Source organism: Cebus imitator, unplaced genomic scaffold, assembly GCF_001604975.1.
Source record: "Cebus imitator isolate Cc_AM_T3 unplaced genomic scaffold, Cebus_imitator-1.0 Scaffold321, whole genome shotgun sequence".
Classification (NCBI taxonomy): domain Eukaryota; kingdom Metazoa; phylum Chordata; class Mammalia; order Primates; family Cebidae; genus Cebus; species Cebus imitator.
In genome coordinates, this window is record NW_016107636.1 from 831,856 (window position 1) to 854,884 (window position 23,029).

A 23,029-nucleotide genomic window follows, 5' to 3' on the forward strand; every position below is an offset into this window, starting at 1 on the left:
GAATTTGTTCTTATACAATGAACATTGGCAGAGGAACGATGAACTGCTCTAGAATTTGTTCTTACGATATGCAGGGAATGCCAGACCCCTCAAGGTTCATGTTGAATTCTAATCGCTAAAGGTGCTTTACGTTGGGAAATTTAATCAACTCTATGGAGCACGAAATATATACAAGAAGAACATAGAATGTAATAACCTAGTAAAATTGGGGTCCTCCATCATATCCAGCTTCTCCCTCATATCACTCCAAAAGTCAGAATCCTACGCTTCACTAACCTATGTAGCTTGGCCACAGATGTGCAAAGGGGTCAGATAATTTAGCAGCTACAATTAAACACAATATTTATCTGATTTCTTAATCTGAATTTCAGCAATTTCAGAATTTAAGACAGCTCAGAGGCAGACAGGGATTTTCACTGGACATTTTCATATTTGCAATGCTATATTCTCCTTTGGGCTCACAAATCTTTTCTTTAACACTCTTTTCTTAAAGAATCAGGGTTAGTGTGTGCCAAGAAAACACAAGAGCCAGTTTATTGTTTCATCATCAATAGGTAAGACTATCCCTCTTCTTCAAATGATGACATTTTCACTATCTTTAATATACAATTTTTCTAGGGGTCTTTCCCACTGACTGATAAATGTCTGTAAAGTTACTACTTGATAGTAAGGCTCACACACTCACTTAATTTAAGCAAATTGTAAAATGCATCAGAAGAATAACAGAGACATAGCGAAGTCTCTCAAAGAGTAGAATTAGCTGAGAGCCAGATTCGTTTCTCCACCTCTCTATTTCTCTCTGCAAATCTTGTTATCCTTCTCTCTCTCTCAACAGTGGCTACTGCTCTGATTCTTCATTAACATGGCTGAGACTGGCTCTATAAGTTTCCTGTTTCCTGATTTTCGTCACCCAGTAATTGAAGTCCCAACAAAAACTCAATCAATGATAAGTTCATATTAAGAGTCCTTGAAAAGGTAACGCATTGTCTTAGCTTGGCTCATGAGAATACCTGTGGTCCAACGGTTACATTTTGGGGTCACCTGGTCCACTGACTATACAGCTGTTGCTATGAGTATAGGCTTTCTGAGAAGAGGGCTAATGTAGATTCTTTAAGAAGGTTATGTGCAGGCAGGGTGAAGAGTAAAATTTGTTGCATGTCTAGTACAATACCATAAATGGAAGAAAATCTAGCTTCCATTCACTGCTTATTGCTTCCTTAGACCACTTGGATAATCAGGGACTATGTATTATTTCTACTTGCCCATTGAATTCCCAACACTAAATACTGTGCATTACACACAGAAGCGTAAATAAATGTAGCTTTAATAAATAAATGGTGTAAAAAAACAAATTTCACACAAGAAATAATGCAGAAATAATTTTTAAATAGAAAATTATAATCCAGAAGTGAAGAAGAACCATGGAGTTGTGTTTTAAAGAAAGAATAAACATTTACCAGATATTGGGATTTGAGAGCAGAAGCTTGCGGAGACATTATATTAGGGAAATAAGATATATATTCAATGTATGTAAATAATCTTTGAATTCTTAAACAGACAATCTTGACTTTATTCATTAAGGAATAGAAAGCCATTGGGGAAGCTAATGCAGTTTCTACGATTACAATCTTTCACTTGTTCTTTAAGATGCCACACTCATCTCTCCAGTCGACTAGATTATCAGTACCACAATGATAATAGATGCGTTTGAGATGGGCAAAATATCCAAATGGGATGTGGAAGATGCTAGGGATAAATTTCACAATTTTGGCATTAATACCTTCCATCTGTACAGCTTTTAAACTTTATGCACAATGATTTTGTATTTTTTCCTTTTTATCTTATGCAGAAGATCACTAATAGGAAGTTTACACTGTGCATTAATAGGAGGAGAAGTAGTGCTGTGTTTTTGTTAACAGAGTGGAGATATTTACAATTACATTTATAATTGGACAGCGCTGAGAGAGCTCAAAGATAAGCTGTGGACTTTGTGGGATATTTATACATATCACAGAGCAAGGTAAAATGAATAGCTAATTGTTTGCTTCTCAAGCAAATGAAAATATGATAAAGCAACACTTAGAGATGTATTTGCCTCTTAAAAAGGTAACCCAGATCTTTTAAAGTTATTTGGTGTACTAGCAATGTTGTTTGGTTTAAAAAGAAATATGAAAATGCACTGGATGTCCTTGATTTCTCTACTCTCAGTGGTGAATGTATTTAGATTGTGAATGGCACAATTCCTTCCATTCAAATCTCTAAAGCTGAGTTCCATTATTTATAATTGTTCAATGTTTCACACTTAATTCATTTTCAGTAAAACTTCACTGATATTTTTCCATTTTACCCCTACAATTATTCTTCATAAGATGTAAGTAAGACAAAAATATATTGTTCGATCACAAAACAGGTATTATGGAAACAAATTTAAAGACACACTCTTTGCCCCTAACTCATTTCTGGGAGAAACAGCTATGTTGTCAGAAAGTCATCACAGAAGATAATGAGCATTAAATTTGAAGTTTGTAAAGGGTATTCTGAGAGCTCCTAATATACATGAAGAGGTTATTGCCCACTGAAGAAGATGATGCTCAGCCTAGTTTCTTAATGACAAAATAAAGATACCCAGGTCAAGAGAATAAGAGAGGCTCTTGGGGTAGATGAGGCATCAGAAAGCTCCATGTAAACCTATCTTACAAGTTATCAATAGATGAATTTAAGCACACTTAATCAACGATGAGATAACATATTTCCTCTATTTGACCCATGTACTTTCATGTGTCTTACACTATACCTCTTATACAACAAGATTTTGTGATTAAAAAGGAATAGAAGATTGAATTATATGATGAGTATAAACTAAAGACTTCATTACAATCTGGACTAAAAATAAATATCTATGGCCCTTACTGTATTTTGATATAAGGCTTCTCAATGTTTAAGCACTAGATGTGAACTATCTCATTTAATTTCACACAAAAAAAATTAAGGGACATACATTATTATGTGTATTTTACAGATGATAACATTGATGCAGAGAGAGGTTAAGACACTTGCCAAAGACTGCATAGCTAATAAAGCAGCAGGGTTAGTATTTAAATGCAGTCAGTTGAACTCAAGTATCTGTTCACTTTGATACATGATATGATTCCTAGCCTCATCTTAACATTGCTCTAACTAGTTTTGTATATGTAATAAGTTGATTTTTAATGGTATGTCATTTGTGGTTTTTCTACATATTTTATGTTGTCAGATAATAATGCAAGCATGTGTTCATATTTGAAAAGAGTTGCTGGAGCAATAATTTCTAAAATGAAAGAAGACTAAATACAGAAAGGGCATACATATGCCTGCAAAAATAGACCCCAAATGAGCAACTCTGAGACCAAACTAAGTAAAATTGTTAGTCTTTAAAATGATGGAAGACATTCTTTAAACATACAGGAAAAAGAATTAAGTTACTTATGAGGAAAAACAATGGATTTGTATTAGAGTTTTCAACAAAAATGTTTTTACAGAAGTAAAATATAAGTCAAATATTTTATATCCAGTCAACCTGTCCTTCAGGTATAAAGACCATAGACACATTAACTTGCAAACAATAACTCAAGAACGTTTATTCCAGGAACCTTATCAGAGAAATTTAATAGAAAATAGGCTGGGGGCAACCACAGAATAATTTTAGAAAAGTCAACCGAAGATTTGTGGATGAGCATTAAATGTTTCTAACTCTGACACTAGTATTAGAAGTTGTGGATAAGTATGACAAAATAATATTAAGAAATATATGCTCTGATGATGCAGAAAAATATAAGTAATAAAACTGGGACAAGAGAGAAAAAAGTTCACAGTAGATAATACTTGCAGATTGATTTATAGGTATTATTTGGAGTAAAAGTTTATTACTTAAAACTAACAAACAAGTAGAATATGCTTAGCTACATTTAATGTCTTTAATACTAAAGAAAAAATCATACTGGGATATCACAAATGATACAGAAAACCTAAAAAATATACTTAATATGTAAGCTTCATAAATATATTGAACTGTAATTCTGTCATTTAAAAAATTGTTTTTCCCAAAGAACATATAATCAATGTGTAAAAATACCCAATATTAATTTAAAAGAGGACAGTAGTTTTTTCAAGAAAATAGAAACCATGCAAATAGGATTATCCAACTACAACAGAATAAAATTGGAAATTATTATTTGATCAAACAAGAAGGCTTCTACCTGTATACATTTTAAATACCCTATTAAACACAATACCAAATTGCCAAAATTTCTACAAAATCATCATAATAAAAACATGACATATTAGAATCTATGGAATACAGCTAAATCAGTACTCAGAGGAAAATTTATAGCTTGATACATTTATATTAATAAAATACAACAAAAATAAGCTAATCATATAATTTCTAAAGCTAATGATTTACTTATGTCTGTAGAATTATGTATTAATAATCACATCAGTAAAAATGAAGAAAGTCAAACACACAAGTCTAAAATGTACTAATATCCTGATGTAGAAATAAATTTTGTACTTCAATGAAAATCTAAGCATTTCTTATAGTATACCATCTGGGTCGTCTGATTATAGTGCTGTTAAGTGTTTGAGATATTTTTCACTTTTTTCCAAATTGTAGGGAATGTAAAGGAAAACAGATCATTATACAAAAAAAAAAAAAAAAATACATGTACTAGTATTTCACTGCCATGCTCTTCTCAATAGCAAAGACATGGAATCAACTTAGGTACCCATCAATAGTGAATTGGATAAAGAAAATGTGATCTATATATACCATAGAATACTATGCAGCCATAAAAAAAATGAAATCATGTCCTTTGCAGCAAGGCGAATGGAGGTGGGGGCCATAATAGTAAGCAAATTAACATAAGAAAAGAAAATCAAATACTGCATGTTCTCACTTATAAGTGGGAGGTAAACATTGAGCACAAATGGACATAAACATGGGAAAAATAGACTCTATGGACTACCAGAGGGCAAAGGGAAGGAAGGGGACATGAATTGGTAAACTACCTATTGGGAACTATGCTCAGTACCTGAGTGCAATATACCCATGTAACAAACCTGCACATGCCATGCACCTTCTGTATCTAAAACAAAATTTGAAATTTAAAATAATTGACAGGTAATTGATGGGTATACACACTCTATTTTGTAAGTTCAAATTTGATTGATTTTTCTCCCCACTATGAAGACAAGTTTTGTCTTCGTTTGTAATTTATCTCAATATTTCTTTACTCCATATAAATTTCTGCAATTTTGACTTTTTCCACTGAAACATTTATAACAGCTGTGGTCCCCTCATTGATTCATAAAGTAAAATATTTTACACGTGTATATTATTGTATCTCTATAAGAGTTATGACTTTACCTTTTTCTTCAAATTATCTTTTGCCACTTATCACAGTAAAATTATGTACTCTGTTACTCTGTCAATAAAATGGTCAAATAATATCAATATAATAACAAAATTAAACATTGAATTTCAAAATTTAGAAATGAATGAAAAAAATTCATAAAAGGACAAAATAATTAATAATTTATAAAGTTAAAAACTAATAAATGAATAAAAAATTGATTTTTTGAAAAAGACAAACCAAATAACCAATATAATAAAAATAAAGATTGTAGTATATTGTGAAGAAAGCACAAATACACAAAAAATAAAATTGCAAGGAAGAAGCAGCAATTAAAACAGAGAAAAATTTATAAGCAAAAGATTGTTTTTCGTAAAATATGTTAATACATTTGAAACACTGATAAACAGATAAATTTATAGCCAAAGCATAAGGATGTCTGATTGTCTTTAAGCTAATTTACACATTTAAAATCATTTTCACCAAAATATCAATAGGATTATTTTGTGAAGATAGAGAAGTTGATTATAAAGTTAGTATGAATAAGAAACCAAGTAAAGATGGCAAGAAAGCTGTGATGGTTAATACTGAGTGTCATCCAGATTGGATTGAAAGATGCAAAGTATTGACCTTGGATATGTCTGTGAGGGTGTTGCCAAAGGAGATTAACGTTTGAGTCAGTGGGCTAGGAAAGGCAGGCCCATCCTTTATCTGGGTGGGTACCATCTAATCAGCAGCCAGCATGGTTAGGATATAAAGCAGGCAGAAAAATGTGAAAAGATGAGACTGACCTAGCCTCCCAACCTACATCATTCTCTGGTGCTAGGTGCTTCCTGTTCTTGAACATCAGATTCCAAGTTCTTCAGCTTTGGAACTCAGACTGGTTCTCCTTGCTTCTCAGCTTGCAGACAGCCTACTGTGGGACCTTCTGATCATGTAAGTTAATAGTTAATTAGTTCCATCCCTCTAAATCACCCTGACGATACAAAAGCCCCAGAAAAAAAGAACACATGGACACAGGGAGGGGAGCATCACACACTGGGTTCTGTTGCAGGGGGCAAGGGAGGAACAGCATTGGGGGGGTGGGGAGGTTGGGGAGGGATAACATGGGGAGAAATGTCAGATGTCGGTGATGCAGGATGGAGGCAGAAAACCACATTGCCATGTGTGTAACTATGCAACAAACCTGCAAGATCTGCACATGTACCCAAGTACTTAAAGTACAATTAAAAAAAAAAGAATAATGTGTGAAGGATAGTTCTATTTAATATTAAAGTATTTTTCATGGAAGCCTTATGCATTATTATAATATCAAGTTCTTAAAATTAAAACAAGTTGACCAATGAAAAGTGTATAGAAAGTTTACAATTAAACACAAATACATTTCAAATTTGATATATGATAAGGTGGGTTGAAGAATGTCTCCCAAAAATTTATGTTCGCCTGCAACTTCAGGACAGAATCACATTTGGAAACAGGATGTTTGCAGATGTAATTAGACAAAAATCTTCAGTTGAAATCAGTCATCCTTGATTTAGCTAGTCCCTGTAAGAGGAGGAAGCGGGCATGGTTACAGGCATGGTTCATGCCCGTAATCCCAGCACTTTAAGCAGCCGAGGCAAGAGGATAACTTCAGACCAGGAGCTCAAGACCAGCACTGCCAACATAGCAAGACCCTATCTCTACCAAAAAAAAAAAAAAAAAAAAAAGAAAACCTTTAAAAATTAGCTGAGAGTGGTTGTTCACGCCTGTACTCCCAGCTACTTAGGAAGCTGAAGCAGAAGGATTGCCTGAGCCCAGGAGCTCAAGGCTGCAGTGAGCTATAATTGCACCACTGTATTCCAGCCTCAGCAACAAAGTGAGACCTTGTCTCTGGGGGGGAAAAAAGGAAAGGACACAAAGAAGGCCACGTGAAACAGAGGCAGAAACTAGAGTTACGCTCTCATAAGCCAAAGAGTGTCAAGAGCCACCGGGAGCTGGAAGACTCAAGGAAGGATTCTCCCCCAGCTTTCAGAGGGAGCAGAGCCCCACCGACACTGTGATTTTGAATTTCTGGCCTCCAGAACTGAAATCTAAACTAAGGCTCTGCAAAAGATTTGCCTTTATTTCAAAGTCAATAGAAAACTTCTGGAAGATTCTAAGAATTATGATATTAGATTTATATTTTTAAAAAGGACATTCTAATTATGGAAAGAAGATGAACTGAAATGTGGAACTGTTAGAAAGATATTGTTGGAAGTCCAGGGAAGAGCAAATAGTAGCTTGTATGAGGATGGTAACAGGAGAGACAGAGAAAAATGATGAGATGCAGAAGATATGTAGGAGGTAAATCACAGAAGACTCAGTAATGAATTTTTTGATAAAATGGTAAGAGACAAAGGCAAAATTGGGGATTTATTATGATCAACCAAACCTGAAAGAAACACAGGGTAGAAACATATAAATTATAGGTAACAGCCTCATTTACTCTAACTTTCCAAGATATAATAATGCGGTTATATTATGCTGCTTCTTTTTAAATAAAAATAATATTTTAGTTTAACTGCCACAAAATTATACTGTTCGGGTATTCCTAAGGATACTTGAAATGTATTTATGTTTTGATAAAATTTTGTGTGAAATTAATACAATCAAGAGAGGTCTGACAGTAGAAATTGCCTCTGACGTTTAAATATGCCAGAGAGTCTACATTAAAAGGGGTATTCCAGCACAAAAAGATCCATATAAGAGCTGAAATGCTGGTTAGCAAGACTTCTCTAGTTAATTTTCTTGAGGAAGGTTCTTTTATATACAGATAGGAAATTACCTCCTCTTTTACTTAAGACAAGCTTTTTAAGCCCCGTAAACTCATTCATCCCCTATAAAACAAGGTTCCAAACAGTACTTTCTACTTAAAAATATTATAGAGACAAAATGAGATAAAGCAGGTAGAGTATTTTGAACAGGGTCTGGTATGCTAAGTGCTCAGACAGGTAGTAACAGAGGTGATGGTTGGGTTAGTTGTAATTATTATTATATTTTATTATTACTTCCACCAACATTTAGAATGTTTAATGTCTAGTATATAGTTAAAATGAAATTGTTTCCACCTTATTTTGTTGATTATAAGTTAAGAAAGATTATTCATGTTTTATGAGAGAATAATCAGTTTACTGAGTGTATATTAAGAAATATATACTTGGTCTTCATCCCAAGTTACTGGCACAGAGCTCCTAAAACCATCAGAATTTCCTAAGTAATAAAAATATATTTTGTCCTTTATAACAAATCCATGATTCTAATAATAAAGTGACTTGGGCTGAGGCCCCTGGATAGTCTCAGGATTGGGCTGATCACCAGAAAGACCAAAGAATTAAGGGGTTGAAACTTTTAGCCGTAAGCAGGCACCTCCAAGGAGGGGTGGTGGGGCTAGGGCTGAAGATTAAAGCTCTATAAAAATTCTTGAACAATAAGTTTTGAGGAGCTTCTGGGTTGGTCATCATGGGCTGGTAGTGTGGTGTACCCCAAAATCACGAGGAAAAAGAAGCTCCTGCACTCAGGATTCTTTCAGATGCTGCCCTATGTAGCTCTTCATCTGGCTGTTCATCTGTATCCTTTAGAACAGACTTTATAATAAACCAGTAAACATAAGTAAAATGCGTCCCTGAGTTTTGTAGACATCTGAATAACTTAGTGTAAGTTTATATAGTTTAGTATAAGTCAGCAATTTAGTGTAAGTCTGCAAGAACTGATTGTCTAAGCAAAATGGGAAGCACTTGGTACGAAGTAGAATCTGCTATAATTTCATCTGATTTTTCTTGAATGAGATTTTTTTTTCACCTATAAGGGAAATTTAAGAAACAAATAAACTTAAACAGTTAGGTCTTTGGTGAAATTGTGTCAGTCACCTAAAGAGCCCTGAAAGGTTGGAAGTAAAAGAAACAGATGGAGTGACTGAATTGACAGGATTGATCAATATGATCCTCAATCAATATTAAAGCACTGTTGTAATCACCTGATTGGTTCACTGTGCCCACTGCCTAGAAAAAGCCAATGCACTAAGAACAGCAAGGTTTTTTGTTTTTGTTTTTGCTGAATGGAGTTTACTTAACACAGGGCTAGCCAAGTGAAAGAGTTTGTTACTCAAATCAGTCTCTGAAGGTTCAGAGGTTAGGGGTTTTCAAGAATAGTTTGGTGGGCAGGGGGCTAGGGAAGAAGTGCCGCTGACCAATTGGGGGTGAACTCATAAGGGCGTAGAAAAGGAACACTGATGGACTGCAATGGGCTGCATATACAATGGTGGTCCCATAAAATCATAACACAATATTTTTTTTTACTGTACCTTTTCCATATTTAAATACGTTTAAATATACAAATACTTACCATTGTGTAACCATTGCCTGCAATGTTCAGTTCCATACCATGCTCTATAAATTTGTAGCCCAGGAGCAATAGGGCTATGCCATAGAGCCTACCTGGGTGGCAGGCTGTATCATCCAGGTTTGTGTAAGTACACCCTCTGATGCTTGCATGACAAAATTGCCTAACACCACATTTCCCAGAAGGTATTCCCATCGTTAAGCTCTGCATGACTGTAATTAGTATCAGAGTTCTGGGTTTGTTTTTCAGCTCTATCTCCTACTGAGTATAGGTGTAGAAGCAGATTACTTAATTAATCTGACCTTTAGTATCTTCATATTGAGAAATAAGCAGTGAAACACCTTATGCACGTCATGGTTGTAAGATTTAAATAATGTAACATATTATAATTACTTAGTATATGGCCTAGTCTATAGTAGGAGACTGCAAAATGCTAGTTTTCTTTTCTCTTTTCTTAAATATGATCTGTGATTATTTGGGGAACATTTTGGCTTAGGAATCTGAAATAATATTCAGGTGTGCAGTGAAACAAAACATACAATTTTAGATTCTTTTCAGTCTTAAATTTTATTCCTAATAGGTACAAGAAGAACTAAATAATTATTTTTTAAATTATCAATTATACTTTTAAAATTACATCAATTAGAACATACTTGGTATGTTAACAAGGTTTAGACATATGGAAAGCAGACTTCCTTGGCATCTGATAGATACACTAAATCCCAAGTTAAAAATACAATAATGCATTTCTAAGTTCTGTGTTTTGTTACTCCATCCCTTTATTCTTTATTCGGTCAAACTGTTTAGCTGGAAGCCTCTTCCAATGTCTGTTCAGGGTAAACAACATTTTGAAAGGAGTATTTTAATGAGACCATTTGTGTTTCCAGTGCCTTGCAGAGTGACAGATTATGGAAAGCATAGATAAATATTGTTTGAATGAGGGGATAAAAGTGGAAACATTTTATAAGCTTACCAGTGTCTCACATTGACTATGAACTAGCAAATTTTTCAAATGTGCACCAAATGTAAAACTTTAAAAGAAGCTAAGTCACAATACCCATTATATTTTTTTTCAACATAAAACTGTGGAAATGTCATCCCACAATGTTAATTTTTGAGCACCTCTCGCTTCTAGGTTTTCTGAAAACTTTTGAAGTAAGCAGAAAAAATATTTTCCTCAGTTTTATAATACTAACAATGCTAGTTCATTTCAAAGAGTTTTTAGATTTTTATCAAGGTTGTCTATGTTTACCAATGCATCTCTAGTTAGAAACTAATGTGTCATAATCTCTGTAACTGAAAAGTTGTTTAACCTACACATTTATTTTGCCTTATAATTTTCTGATGCTTGAAAAAGTACTGATAAATGATGACCTCCCATCGTTCCAAATACCAAGTGTAAAATACCGTCTGTCTGTGTCTGCATTTAGTATTGATTCTTCAAATGGAAAAGAATCTGTAATAAACACAGGGGAATCAAAATAGGCTTTTAGACTCAGCAGTAGATTCAAGTAGAGAGGGCAGGCCAGAAGTGGTTTTAAACTGCCTGGAAATTACTGTGCAGTGAAAAGGGCTGGGAATGCACAATTTGTTAGTAAACCCAATTCTTATCATAAAAGCTGTCAAAGCACTGACACAAGATACTAGACTTTTTCCTTTTTTTGGTGAACACTTTATAATCTAGTAGTGCAGGGTCAGAAGGCACAACAGTTCAAATCATTTCATGAAGCAATGGCCTCAGATAATCAGTAATCCTTTTCATTTTTGTACCATAGTTCTGACCTACAAATACTTTCAACTTGGACAAACTCCACTTCATGCAGAGTGTGGACAAAGGGACTGGTCTTGGACTATTGCTGTGGCAGAGGAGTCTTTTTACCTTAAAAAGGGCAGGTGGGAGGTTAGACTAATTGAATCATTTAGTGGCTGTGACATTTTTAAGTGCTTTTCTGCGTGAGGGGCCAAAATCTATATTAACATTTCTGCCCTTAGCAAGGCAGCCTCTCAAGTCAAGATGAGTTGCCCACAAGTCCAAGGACTCAATAGAGCTCACTAAATAAATAACAAGCAAGTGTGAATTGTGGCAGTCTAATGGATTGTGCTGTATCAAAACTAACAGACAGACAGAAAGAAAAAAAAGCAAGGGGACCTGGTCAACTGTAAAATGTTCTCCCACACTTCAATCTTCAGTTATTCAGTCATTCATCTCTATCCCATTTGAATGAGAAAGCCAATGTGATGCTTTCAAACAAGTCAACTGATCGGAGAATGCTAATTTGTCAAAGGCATTCTGAAAAGAAAAGCAAACAGTATATGGAACTACTCAAAATCTTTCCTCCCTATCTCCACAGACTGCCACACATACAGCCATAAGCACCTTCTGAATGAAACTAAAGGTTTAAGGAACAGATAGGGATAGTACTCCAAAATGTGTCATGCAGAACCTTCATGTTCCTCCTTGACACTTTCTGGTATGGCGAGGGCTATGTTTTAAACTATTAATTTTCATAAAAACGGTGTTTTCTAAATGTAGTAAATGACTTGTTTTTATTTTCTACATTGCTTGTTTCCAATCCAGTTATTTCATACTTTTTCCTCTCCTTTCTCTTTTTACCACATTGATTGGAAGACATCAATTCAAGTTAATTGCTTGCAGTAATTAACAATATTTTTTAAAACCTGATCAAATTATTAGACAATTCATGTAAGAAAATAGAAAGATGAAGCTATAAAGTAAGCCTAGAAAAAAAATAACAGCTATAATTTGTTGTGTTCGCACTGCGTGTCATGTTGTCTCAAATTAAGCACCTTACAAATATTAAAGACTAATAGACATTGATCCAGACATTAGGACAAGTTTTAAAGCTATAATAGTTCTAACGGCTTGTCAGAATCAGTCACATACACATACAAATTTGATTTTGATTTAGGTGATGTGGTGAAGCCCCAATGCCTATATGTTTCTCATCCCGAAAGACGTTGAAATTTAACTAATCAAGGTTCACTCTTTGTAATCTGTCATTATTTCTTAGAAATATTTTAAGCAGAACTACTCTCCTAAGTTTTAGTTCCCTAAGGTACTGTCATTCTCTTTGTCTTTGCTAGTTCCCCCTACTTTTCTCTCTTACGATTCTCTTTCTACTATTTTTTCTTTGTCTACTATAAGCTAATAACTAGCAAAGAATGCTGTGATACCTGGATATTTTACTTATGTTAAAAGATATCTCAGCCCATTGTGCCACATTCAAAGACTTTTCCCAGAATGGAAAAACTCTGATCTTACAGGAGAAATTTCACCTTTACCCACAATTGCTAGCTGTTTTAAACAGATGAAATTGATTAGAAATATAGTTCCATGAACTAATTGCAAGAGGACATTACAGTGTTTTTTAAGACATTGGCACACAGAAGATCAAAAGAAAAAGATAAATTTAAATGTGCTAGTAGCATAGCTCTGTGCCTGAATGGGATAAGAAGTAAGTTGAGCTCAAGAATTTGAATTTTAGAAGAATTTATAGTAAATCTCTGATTTTGCAATCTTACACTTGGTCTAGACAAATTGCCTACCAATATGGAAACCACCATAAAGTAATCAACTGAAACACATTCTTTGACATGAGAAAGGAATTAGAAGGGAATTGAGAAGGGAATTGTTTCAAAGAGTTTCGTATCACACTTTATATAAACCCGCCTTTTCTAAATTAACAAAATGTTTTGGAGTCCTTTTTCTACCACTAGGTAACTATGTAAGTGTGATCTATAATCTTCCTCCTGAAAATTGGTTATGTCCTAATTCCAAGGCCAAATTGATAGACCTCTCTCAAACCACCTGATGTGGTTTGGATTTGTGTCCCTGTCCTCTCAGGTCAAATTCTAATCCCTTATGTTGGAGGAGCATGCTGGGAGGTGATTAGATTATGAGGGCAAATTTTCCCCTTGCTAATCTCATGGTAGCAATGAGTGAGTTCTCATGAGATCTGGTTGTTTAAAAGGGTGTGGCATCTCCCCTTCTATCTCTCTCTTTTGCTATAGATATGTAAGACATGCCTACTTTGCCTTCCACCACAATTGTAAGTTTCCTGAGACCCCTCAGCCATTCTTCCTGTACAGCCTGCATAACCATGAGCCAATCAAACCTCTTTTCTTTATAAATTACCCAGTTTCAGGTATTTCTTCATAGCAGTTTAAGAATGAACTAATACACCACCCAAAAATCAAGACTTTAAATAATACTTCTGCGCCAAGACATCCATACTCTCAAGAGGACTTTGATATTGACCCTGAGGCTCTAATTAGGTAGCATATATAGTTTAGTTTTCATGCTTTTTTTGTGTGTGATTTATTTATTTTTGAGACTGGGTCTCTGTCACTCAAGCTGGAGTGTAGTGGCTCTATCATAACTTACTGCAGCCTTGACTTCCAAGGCTCCAGTGATCTTCCCACCTCAGCCTCCTGAGTGGCTGGGGCCATAGGTGCATGCCACCATGCCTGGCTAATTTTTGTATTTTTGGTAGAGACAGTTTCACCATGTTGGCCAGGATGATCTCAAACTCCTGAGCTCAAGTGATCCACCTGTCTTGGCCTCCCAAAGTGCTGGGATTACAGTTGTGAGCTGATGTGCCTGGCCTCCAGATATAGTTTTGTGGTGTTTCAGCACTGACCACAGGCTTTGAGAACCTACCGCACTTTGTCCTCGTTGTCTTCCATCTAAATTTTCTGACATGTTTTCCGTTTTGTTCCACATTTTGTCTGGGCAAACCTGTTACCAGGAGACCACATCTGACTGATGCACATTGCTTTCTTGTGAGTACTTTTTTTTTTTTTTCAGATGGAGTCTCACTCTGTCATCTAGGCTGGAGTGCACTGGCATAATCTCAGCTCACTGCAACCTCCACCTCCCGGGTTCAAGCAATTATCCTGCCTCAGCCTCGTGAGTAGCTGGGACTATAGGCGTGAACCACCATGCCCGGCTAATTTTTGTATTTTTAGTAGAGATGAAGCTTCATTATGTTGGACAGGCTGGTCTCAAACTCCTGACTTCGTGATCTGCCTGCCTTGGTCTCACAAAGTGTTGGGATTACAGGTGTGAGCCACCGCGCCCAGCCCTGTGTGTACTTCTATCACCAGTTTCAAAGCCATGCCCACTCCCATAAAGCCGAGTTCCTTCTCTCCACCTGTTCCATGTTGTGAGACAGACACACAGACTCCTGGTTACGTGTTACATAGGTGAACCCAGAACCAGGAAAAGACCACTCAGGAACAGGAGGTTTCCATGAGGAGAACTCAAAAGACATCAGTCGAATAGGTATATAAGGGGTGGTAGATAACTTGAGAATCAGTCAAAATATATGGAGTAGAGGCAAAAAAAAAATCAGTTCTGGTATTATTCTGGTTTTAAAAATAATTAGAATTCTAAATGAATTCAGGATTAAAGGTATTAGACATATATGCCAAAGGGCCCAAATGTCAAGATTATGAGAAATGTGTAATGAGAAAGAGAATGAGAAGTTGTGTAGAGAATTAAAGTTGGTCACAGTAAGTCACTTCTGCAAAATGGCATTTGGCTAAACCATTAAGCAGGATCTTTTGTTTTGTTTCACCTGTGTAGGGTCGAGGAAGAAAAGCTTCCCCTTTGCCCTCTTAAGATTCATTGAAAATGAACTGACAAAATGCAGTTAATAAGAAGAAACGACATACCAAAATTTTTAAATGCTAGGCATGGTGGCTCATGCTGTAATCCCAGCAGCTTGGGAGCCAAGGCAGGAGGAGTGCTTGAGCCCAGGTATTCAAGGCTGCAGTGAGCCATGATCGTGCCACTGCACATCAACCTAGGAAACAGAGTGAGATCAGTCTCAAAAATAAAAATGAAAAGTAAAAAAATTACTTAACATGCATACACATGAGGAAGTCACAGGAGAATGATTACCCAACAACCCAATGAGGTTCAGAGGCTTACACATTTTTCTTCATAGAGGAAGCTGAGATGGGAGCCAAAGAAGTAAATGATTTTCAAGGGAAATAAATGAGCCCCCAAACCAATGGCCTGCAACAAAGTTCCTCTGAGTTCTGAGAGAGATGGCAGGACTTTATGGTGAACAAAGATGGTCTTATTACACAGATAGAGCTTTCCAGGTACTCTCTTTGAGCTGCCACAGAAGAATAGACAAAAAGTCTACCTGGATATGGTGAAGACTCTTAGTGTCTTCTCTGCTCTGGTAGTTAATCTTTCCCGCTTATTGGATGAGATTTCCAGGGAAGGGGATCCTAAAACAATTGCATTTCTTTGGAAAGAAGCTTTCTTAGATAAGGAAATCCCAGAGAGACTCTCTTCTTTCTGGTTCTTGAGAAAAAGAATCAGAGAGACAGAAAAAAAGGTCAGAGAGAGACCTTGCTTCTGAGGCTTATCTTTGAGGGCTTCCCGATTTCTTTAATTCAAAGCAATTGGCATGCCCAAGCCTCATATTTTGTAGTATCACTTTCTGTGCCCCAAAACAAATGGCCAAGTGAATAGTAATGTCTTTGACTTATCTGAGATCATCATATTAGGTGTGGTATGTTTTTATATCCCATACCTTTAAATGAGAGGAATAGAAAGACCAGCTCAACAAGGAACGAACTTGATGCAAGTCCGTTTCCCTAAAGAAGACTAAGAGGAGATTAGCTTTCAGGGTGTCAAATGAGGAATTTCTCCAAGATCAATATCTATGTGAAACATAAGAAAGCAGGACTTGGAAGAAGATGTTGGCCCCTTTTTCAATCACAGAAAGAGATCAGCCAACCTCATAAGAGCTCTAAAGCGAGTATAGCTTCAAATGTGCCTTGAGTTGAAGCAAGGGGGCTGGGTTTGATCAGGATTTGGCTACAGATTGCCCTGAGAAGGAGTTTGACCTCCAGCAATGTGAGCCTATTCAACTTGAAACCACTTTTGCAACATTATGACTATAGGAGAAATCTGGCACAGTTGACTCTATCTTGCATCTGACCTCCAAGCTGTCCATGGTCATTCCTGGGCATAGGCCAAGCTAACTCTAGAAGGAATTTAGTTTATAGTCTAACTTGAAAGCAGTGATGATGATAGTTTCTCCATAAAACTAATCTCCCTCCTTGCTCAGGGACTGAAAACTGCCTTTTTAAGATTAATGAAAAGCGACAAGAACAGAACTATGACAGGAAGCTGAACTCTGCTAAAATGTAGGTGTGGTTTCCACAATGCCTTACTGCTCAGGAGTCATGTGGCCAGAGGTTACAAAATTTGTGACCTCAGTTGCTCCTATAGATAACATCACTATTGTAGAACCTGAGACTGTTTTTTTTAAGAGGTATTTCAGACTGACCCCAGCTGGACTCATGACTCAACTTGTCCTGTGGTACCACACATAGGTGAACTCAGTGTAAGAGGACGTTTTCTACACCCTTATGATTTCATCCTCAACCAAATTAGCAGCACACATTTCCTAGCCCCCTGCCTATCAAATTGTCCATATAAAACCTCGCCTCTGAGCCTTTGGGAAAACTGATTTTTCTTGAGGAAGCCTCCTCCCACATGGGCTGAACTCACATCAATTAAACTCTTTCTCTACTGCAATACTGTGGTCTCAGTGGATTGTTTTTGTCTGTGCAGAATTGGGTGATTACAAGCTAAGAGAAATTCCTAGAAAGATTAGACAGCTGAGGACTATTTGTACTCCCAGTAGCTGGAAGAAGAATTTCAACGCTGTAGGAAGATCTCAGTTATGAGCCCATTTTCACTACAGAAGGATAACCAAAAGATATTTTATGTGAGTTTGAATGAATTTTTTTTTTTTTTTTAGTTACAGATGTTTCCCTCTTACTTTATCTCTGTGCCAGCAAGAGAGCTTCTGGCAGTGTGGAAAGCAGAAGCAGCCAACAGAAATTTCACACTTAAGACTTTCACAATTTTTATGTGCAATGTGGAGACTGGATTCCAGGGTGGCAAGGGAGAGACTGTGGATCCTAGATCAGTTGGGAGCTGGCTCTGCTCCCTGACAACACTCCAGAAAGGTAGCAAGATAAAAATATGAAAAGAGAGAACATGGACATTGGAGTGCACGGCTTCATGAAATACCTGTGTCCTAAGAGGAGCTCACTCTAAGTGGGCTATGGAGATGAACAAAAGGGAAGTATTGGTGTTCACTCCTGTGACCATTACCAGAGGATACTTCTTTCCCCATTAACCATCAGTGTTACTAAATAAAACCCTGTCATCTCTGGGGATGGAAGAAAGCCCAAAGTATAACAAAGTTTGAATATCTTACCAGCCTACAAGATAAGGGCTTAGAATCAAAGTCATGTGTCGTCATTTAAAAAAAAAAAAAAATCAAAGAACGGAGTATTTCTTGCAAACCTAAATTTCTGGCCTGAGGTCTATACTTGGTTGGCACCTATGTTGAACTAGCTCAGAAACAGAAAATTATGACAGCAACTTCTATACTGGCGAAACCAGTACAGAATATTCCAAAAGATTCCATACCACGCTTAAAAATTGTTGCTAACATAAATGAACAGAGTTTCTGTGCTGCCTGAGAAGGCATTGCAGTAGGGGACCTGCAGGGGGAAATTGATACTTCTAGAGAAACAAGAGACATAAAATGTTTTGGCAAATCCAAAAGACTTGTGGAAGATCTAAAAATATTTACATAAGGAGAAGGAGAGCAGAAATCCAACTTAAGGGACCAAGAGTTTAGAGTCATCTAAAAAGTGAAAGTACTCATACAAGAAATATGTGCTTTCAATATTTAATATTCCTTTTAAAATTTTAACAAAATAGCTACAAAATAAACAAAAGTTTTATAACTAAGGAGAAAATACCCAGATAGTTTTGCCAGCAACCACATCTTTTTTAAGAAATAGCAGAGCTTTGCCGTGAGTCTGCTATGATATGAATGTTGGTGTCTTCCCAAAATTTGTTTTGAAACTTAGCTCCCCCAACTAGCCCATCAATGCAATAGTATTAAGAGGTCAGGCCTTTAGGAAATGAACAAGTGGCAACATTCTCTCATTTCGTCAGGTGAGAGAGCAGGACCTTGTCAGACATCAGACACTGAATATGCTGATGCCCTGATCTTGGACTTCCCAGCCTCCAAAACTCTGAACAATAAACACCTGTTATTTATAAACTGCCCAGTCTAAGACATTTTGTCATAGGAGTCTAAGCAGACTAAAACAGAGTCCAACCATAGAACGTGTTGGAGATTATGTTTATATAATAACTTTATCACAACTTTAACCTGAATACATAAAGAATAAGACATTTTTCCATTTGTTTGTCTGTGAATGGCAAACTTTAGCACTAGGATACACATAATTTTTTGAAGGAATGTTAAATTCTGTCAACTCCAAGTCAGATAAACATGGCTATATATATATACATTTTAGGTGGAATTTGCTATAGTGGCCAGGCTGTTGTTGGACCCCTGGGGTCAAGTGATCTTTTTATCTCAATCTCCCAAGTAGCTGATATTATAAGCATGTGCTACTCTGTCTTGAGTAATACCTATTTTTAAAATATCAGGTATACATTATATATTATACCATAAGTATACTGGAAAATCAATAATATCAGGAGGAAAGAAAACAGAGTCTTAAAAGCTGAAATATTAAAATAGAGATGGTTTACCAATGACACTATGTTTTGAAAAATTTCAGTTACCCTCTCAAAGAGTAACATAAATTATTTAAACTTTTGGGTAAGAATTTTGAGTTGTTACCTAAAAATGACATCAGAAAGATCAAGATTTATGCCCACATTTACATATGGCAATTTTGTTCACAATCTGTCGGAACTGACCTTTTATGAATTTGAGATGATATTGGAAGATGTATCAGTTCCCTGTGGCATGAATGAAAAAAAGAATGCTAATAGGTATCTAGTGTGGGTTATTAAGCAGCCGGATACAGAAATCAATAAAGCTGTGCATTTATGTAAGAGAAGGTTATTGAACACAAAATTGCAAGACTAACAATGAGGTTCTGTTGGGAGAGGTTTGTGTTCAAGTCAGCTTTCTCTGTATTCCTCTCTCAATCCTGCTCAGAAATAACTATAGCAATATGCAGGAAAGCAGATGGAATTTGGCACCATTTCAAAGACTGCAGATTGGATGCTATGTATTTAAACTGCATGTAATTGAGAAATTATGAATGAGTCTTTGAGATAGAAAATGTCAACCATTTCCTGTTTTGCTGCAATTGGTTTGATTTATAATGACTTTACAAATAGTAAAATAAAAGGAAATGTATGTACTAAAATATTGGAGCAGAGAGGAAAAGATCAGTGAAGTTACAAAGTACAACATATTTTTGTATGGAAAATGACTGATATTCAATTAAGAGACAAAAGTAATAAATAAGCTTATCCTTATATAATCATAATATCAAAATGTAGAAAGCATTATAATAGGCTAAAGTCAACAGACGAAGGTACAAAATGAATAATGCAGGTCAAAGTCTAGCTTTGAAAAAGGGGCTAGAAATTGCCTAATTGCAATTTTTCTCATTGTTTCAAAGTCAATATTTTTGTTCTCCAATATATCTACAGATAGTTTATTTTGCTTCTGACTGTGAGGTAATCAACATCTTGCCCGAGGCATGGCTGGTTTTCAACCTATGTTTCTCTGTGCACTCAGTAGGGAAGCCAATAGTAAAAATAGGCAAGTGCTAGAATTTAACATGCTGACTAAAAACTCAAGGACTACAGCTTGGTGGGAGTTCTGATTTTTCTAGGCAGTAATTATACTAAACAACATAAAGCGTACTTGGTTAACACACTGCTTGAATCAATGAGCCAACCCACTTTACATTTACATATCATGTTCTCTTAAGTCTTTTATCTTAGAATTACCCCAAGCAATGACCCAAAGGCTCTTGCTGTTTAATGAAAACAGGTGCAAATGAAACCTTACTACTGTAAAATGTACCAGAAGTTGGCATCTGTCTCAGGAAGCACTTTTGCGTCAGTGTGTCTTATAAGAATCCCTCGTTCTGAATGACTTGAATAAGTAATGCTGTTTTCTTTTTCCTTTTGAAGTAGATGGTATCCAATATCCAGCAATGTGATCCCGGAATTTTCTCACAGTTCTTGGTAAATTCTGAATGTTTAAAAGATTCAGGAATTTGTCAAGCAGTCCATCCATTTTTCTCCGATTTTACAAAGCTCCAAAGAGTCTTTTAGAAAAGAATGTAATAATGCAAGGTCCTCTTCTGTCCAGTTACTTCAGAGGTAGTTCCTACTGAGGCACTCTTCCCAGGTCCGCCAGGGGTGTAGTTTCAAAGGCAAGAGTTTCCCAGTTCCACCCCTGCATCTGGGAATGTGAAGATCTTTGTCTGGGTTTTCCAAGCTCCAGCTAGGTAGAGAAATCCAGGTGGGCTCCTTTGTCCAAAACGCCTACTGAAAGCTCTGGGGCAGGGGAGAAGGGGGGCTCTATCGTGGACCAAGTAGTCAATCCAGTATCAGAGTCAAAGGTCAAACACTCTAGAGGAAGTTTGAAAGAACTCCTCTCACTGGACAAGAACATGAATGGGGAGGGAATAACTCAAGGGGTAAATTCCCACTGCTCCATCCCTATAAGGATTCCTTCTCTGGATCCCCTCTCACATCAGCATGGGAGCTGTTTCTCTCTCTCTCTATCTATCTATCTATCTATCTGTCTGTCTCTGTGTCTTCCTAATAAATCGCTTTCCACAAAACTCTTTGGGTCCACAATATTTATTTGAACAGCAAACTCACCATGCCTCCGGGGCCCCTTTCCCCATTCTTCAGGGTAAGAGAGGCCAAGAACCTCATCAGGGAACTGGGAACAACTTCGGGACCCCCTGCCCTAGCCCTGGTTACATCTTTTGGCAAGCCAGCCAGGAGTACATCGGACTTCAGAGTGGTGAGTGATGTCGGACCCCTTTCACTTGCTGATCTGTCCTTTCAATTCTTTTAAATTTATTAAGGAGGTAAAGACCGGGTACAGGGGCAGCCAGTGAAGAGCTGTGGCAGAGGCAAGGCTGGGCAGGCACCACATGCAGAAAGCACCAAGCGGCCAGGCCTGCATGGGGCTGCACGCAGCTGGCAGCTGGGCCCAAGCGGGCTGGAGTGGCAGCTGCCTATGAAAGCCATGCCCAGTCTTTCAAAAGTGAGGCTGCCGGTCTAAAGACATGGGTGTCAGGCTTTCTCCAAAGCAGCTTCCCCTTCTTGCTGTTCTTTCTTTCTCTGGGCCAAGCCAAGGGTGGGCAGGAGGAAGGGCAGTCCTGAACTCCCGGTTCAGTCCAGTAAAGGTCAGGACCCTGCTTAAACCTCTTAAGAAAAAGCCACCTATGCAAGCCATGACCCACCTTTCGTCCCAACCTCCTGGGTCCAGATTTCCATAAGGCAAACTTCTTCCTGGCTCTTTCCTCTAAGATATGTCCTACACAGGAGGCTCTTGGGGTGGCAGTCCAGGGACCCTTGCCTGTAGTGCCCTTAGGCTTATACCTATAAGGACTTCCTACAGTGCACAGGACCAGTTCCCTTAGTCTGCAGTTCTAGGTTATATCCTAACAGAGCCAGAGTCTACCAGGAGGGATGGGAGGCTATAAGACATTTTGGTTTTTGTCACCTGCAATTTCCAAATCCAACTGAGTGGTGCCATAATCCAATGATGTACAATTTGTCTTGCCTAGGATTGGCTCCATACGGCAGAACTTCTCCATCTAGAATATCATAGTCAGACCCTGTCCAAGCCTCAAATAGTTAATTACAGGCCCCACAGCCCCAGGGCATATTCCTATGATGGGGTGGGGAGAAGGCCCGGGTCCCAAGGGCATTGTTCTGGCCTCGGCCATGTGGCCAGCCATTGTGGTCTTTAAGATTGTTGTGCTTAGAGGTCCCTACCATGGAGTTTACCCTCCTATGGCAGCTTTATGATCAGGCCTATGTTAATTGAACTCTTGCTAGGGAATATTGGCACCCATTGCCCAAGGCTCACTGGCCTAGTTTTTCAAGGACACACTGGTACAGGGTCACTAAGCCTGGCAGTCCCCATGTCCTTAAGGTGGCCATAGGGACATTTAGAAGTGAGCATGCACCCAGGATGCCCGTAAGCATGATTAAACCCAGCCCATTGTCGGGGGAGGGGGAACAGAATATGATCAGGCATCTAAGGAACAAGAAAACTAAAAGGTGCTATAGGGCCGGGCGCGGTGTCTCATGCCTATAATCCCAGCACTTTGGGAGGCCGAGGCGGGTGGATCACAAGGTCAAGAGATTGAGACTATCCTGGTCAACATGGTGAAACCCC